The sequence below is a fragment of the Cololabis saira genome, chromosome 10, assembly GCF_033807715.1.
Source record: "Cololabis saira isolate AMF1-May2022 chromosome 10, fColSai1.1, whole genome shotgun sequence".
Lineage (NCBI taxonomy): Eukaryota > Metazoa > Chordata > Actinopteri > Beloniformes > Belonidae > Cololabis > Cololabis saira.
In genome coordinates, this window is record NC_084596.1 from 47,809,233 (window position 1) to 47,813,492 (window position 4,260).

A 4,260-nucleotide genomic window follows, 5' to 3' on the forward strand; every position below is an offset into this window, starting at 1 on the left:
GTTGTATCTTCAGAATAAATGAGGATGAAACATCCTCATTGTGGCAGGTTGGAGTGGCTGCAACCACTCAGCAATCACACAGGTGTGTCCCATCAGCCTCTCCAACCTGCCAGCCTTGATAAAGAGGACTGAGAGACTCAGGAGGAGGCTGCTGCTGAGGAGCTGTGTGTGTTTCTGCACGTTTTGGGTGAGAAATAAAAGGGTCTGAACGAAACTCTGTGTCCTCTCCGTCCTTCGGTCGGGCCCCCGTGGCACGCACCTTGCCACACTGGCGCCCAACGTGGGGCTTCGAAGGACGGACGAGGGGGGGGCATGGAGCGGGCCCTGGACGCGCTCGCCCGGGCCATGGCGGGCATGGCGGCCGCCTTCCGGGACCAGGGCGAGCGGCAGCTGGCCGCGATAGAAGCCCTGGTGGCCGCGGGGCGACCCATCCCTGCACCCCGTCTGAGGGCCGCCGCAGCAACGCGGGAGGAGCTGGCGGCGCCGCAGCTGAGAGGCCGGGAGGCAGAAGCTGCGGGCCGCCAAGCGACGGCTCCCGAGGCGGCGGGACCCGCGGAGCGGCCCATCCCTGCACCCCGTCTGAGGTTTGCCGCGGCAGCGCTGGTGGCGCCGCAGCTGGGAGGCCGTGAGGCAGAAGCTGCGGGCCGCCAGGCGACGGCTCCGGGGGCGGAGGCGGAGATGGAGGCGGAGGCGGCGTTGGCTGGGAAGGCGGCTGCGGAGGCGCAGCCGCAAGCGACGACGGAGACGGGGCCGGACCAGCAGCCCGCGCAGGGCTGCGTCGCGGAGGGGAAGGAGGCGGTCGTGCGCGCGCTGTGTGGCCCGAGGCCACCATGGGCCCGGCCCCGAGCGCATTTTCCACGGCGGGAGAGCCGACGCCGGGGACGACCCCCACGACGGGACCGCAGGTCAGGCCGACGCCGAGGACGACCCCCCGACCAGACCAGGAAGGCCCGGGGGGTTCTGGGCTTCCTCTCCCGCTCCGAGGGGGCGGGGGGGGGGGAGTATGCTCGGCCGGACAGACCCCGGCTCGAGGTTGGCGTTGGGGGTGTGTGGCAGGTTGGAGTGGCTGCAACCACTCAGCAATCACACAGGTGTGTCCCATCAGCCTCTCCAACCTGCCAGCCTTGATAAAGAGGACTGAGAGACTCAGGAGGAGGCTGCTGCTGAGGAGCTGTGTGTGTTTCTGCACGTTTTGGGTGAGAAATAAAAGGGTCTGAACGAAACTCTGTGTCCTCTCCGTCCTTCGGTCGGGCCCCCGTGGCACGCACCTTGCCACACTCATTTAGTGGTCAGTAGAGGAGCTGTGGATCTGGATCCAGACCCTTGGGGTCAATAGAGGGTCTGCAAGTCTGGATCCAGACTTGCCAGACAGTCGTAGTTCAGACAGTTCACACAGGGAGACGAATGTTCAGACTAGAAATCCAAAAGTGTGAAATTATTGTAATAAAAGAAGAAGAAAAGATGTGTTTTTCCAACGAAACTGATGACAACTGTAACTGTATCATAGCAACAATCCTTTAAGCTGCATTTCTGTTCCTTGCATTCCAACATGTGGAATCTTTTCAAGGTCAACTGAAACTTTCACCTCTGTTTATTTAGTCTGATATCTGAGCCGTGTTGACTGTAGCACTGAAGTCACAACAGCGCTGTTCCAAAGCTGCTGCCAGCAGGAACTTTTACAGACCCACAATGTTTCTGTCCCTACTCACTGCTTAGACACAATATTATATATTTACACACTCACTAGTTCAATAAGTGCTGGACCTAATAAAGTGTGTATTCAGCGTGTGTGTGTGTGTGTGTGTGTGTGTGTGTGTGTGTGTGTGTGTGTGTGTGTGTGTTGTGCGCGTGTGTCTGACTCAATGATGTACGTCTTTGCAACAGCCACCAGGGGGCTCTAGCGCATAAATGCAGTGTGGGCAGAGATCATACACGGTTTCCCTCACAAATTCATTTCTATTCCCGGTTTATCGTGTGAAGGGGATCTGCTGGAGCCTGTCCAGGTTACCGCTCCATCACAGGGTCCGTTCGCTCCTTCAATAAAGTCAGTTTCCTCAATGTTCTTTCAAGTTTTCCTTCACTTGTTTTCTCAAACTGAAAGGAGTTTTGCAAACAGACGCTGTAACTGGTTGTACACTTTGATCCACGTGCAACTTCAGCTGAAAGTCTGAGTCTTCCTAAACCCTGAAGCCAGTCTTAGTACGTGCCCTTTAGCCCAGCAGTGCAGGTCTCGTGTTGGGTCTCGGCTGGACTGTGTTCACCTGTTCAGTAAGGCCAATGTGAAGAAGTCCCAACTGAACAGCAGCGTGTCTGATTTCTACATCTTTGATCACTTGGACTGTTGCAGCGACAGGTTCTGATGTCTTGCTAGCTTTGAAATTAGCAGTGAAAACACCTTTTATGTAGAGCGGCGTTGTGGAGCTGCATTCCTCTGGTCATTGCAGCTTGATGTCACTCTTTGATTTCAGCTGTTTCAACTTGGGGTTCTGTCACTTATTCTTTTAGAAAATGTTATTGGTTTTACATTAAACAATATACATATTGTAGCAGTGTGAGTGCCACGGGGCCCGACCGACAGGATGGAGAGACACGGAGTTTCGTGCAGAACCCTTTATTTACCAGCAATCACCCAAGACACGTGCTTCCAGCTCCTTCACAGCAGCAGAACCTTCTCCCAGCAGCCGCCCCTCTCTGGAGTGCAGCTGCTGCTTATCAAGGGAGGCAGGGTGGAGAGGTTGATTGGATACACCTGTACCCAATCTCCTGATGGCTGCACCTCCACCCTGCCACACACCCCCATCGCCACACTCAGGCCGGGGTCCATCCGGCCGAGCCAACTCCCCCCGCCCCCCTCGGAGCGGGAGAGGAAGCCAGGAACCGCAGACTGCGCCTCCGGGCCTTCCTGGTTCGGCCGGCTGCCGAGGCCGGTCGGGAGGTCGCCCTCGGCGACGGGCCGACCACAGAAACCCGTCGGGAGGTCGTCCTCGGCGACGGGCCGACCACAGAAACCAGTCGGGAGGTCGTCCTCGGCGACGGGCCGACCACAGAAACCAGTCGGGAGGTCGTCCTCGGCGTAACCGCCGAGAAAGCCGCTCTCGGGACCGGGCCCAGGGTGGCCTCGGGCCAGACGGCATCCGCGGCCGGTGTGTGTCCAGGACCACCCCCTCCCCGACGCAGCACTGCTCCGGCCGCTGGTCCGTCTCCTCCCCGATGCAGCACTGCTCCAGCAGCTGGTCTGTCTCCGCCTCGCCGACCTCAGTCTCAGCCTCCGACGCCTCCGGGACCGCATCCTCCGGGACCGCATCCTCCGGGCCCGCATCCCCCGGGACCGCATCCTCCGGGACCGCCGTGGCGAACCTCAGTCGTGGCGCTGGAGTGGGTCGCTCCGCTGGTCCGCAGCCTCTGCCTCCCGGCTGCGGCGCCAGCAGCGCTTCCAGCGCCGCGAGCTGCCGCTCACCCTGGCCCTGAAGCACAGCTGCCAGGTCTGCCATTGCTCGGCCCAGCGCCTCCAGGGCCCGCTCCGTGCCTCCCTTCTCCATCCCGTCGGGCCCCACGTTGGGCGCCAGTGTAGCAGGGCGAGTGCTACGGGCCCGACCGAAGGATGGAGAGGACACAGAGTTTCGTGCAGACCCTTTTATTTCAGCTTTTTCGCCAACACCAGACACAGTGCACAAGCACAGCTTCCCTCAGCAGCAGAACCTTCTCCCAGCAGCCGCCCCTCTCTGGAGTGCAGCTGCTGCTTATCAAGGGAGGCAGGGTGGAGAGGTTGATTGGATACACCTGTACCCAATCTCCTGATGGCTGCACCTCCACCCTGCCACAAATATGTTTACAGTGTTACAGGTTGTAGATAATATAAGCATAGTATGGCTGTAATATTCAAATGCTTACAAGTATACAAGATCCCTCACCCAGCTATCCCTCCCCCACCCACTACCCACACCACCCTCCTAACAATCCCCATTGTCCCTTTGAGTCCAGATGTACATACAAATGATTGTGCATTATTCCAGTGTAAAAAGTAAAATGTAAAAATTAAGAACAAAACAAAAACAAAACAAAAAAAAAGGGGGGGGGGGGCAGAAAAAAAGGGGAAGTATATTATGAGGGGAAGCCGCCCCCTCACTCTAAGAATAATGGGTTCTGTCACACTTATTACACCGAGCCCCGGGTTCTATCAACACGTCTGCTGGTTGCTCATTTATATGGTTGCTACGGCTATACAGAACCGGGTCGCAGGGGCAGTAGTCTCAGCAGAGA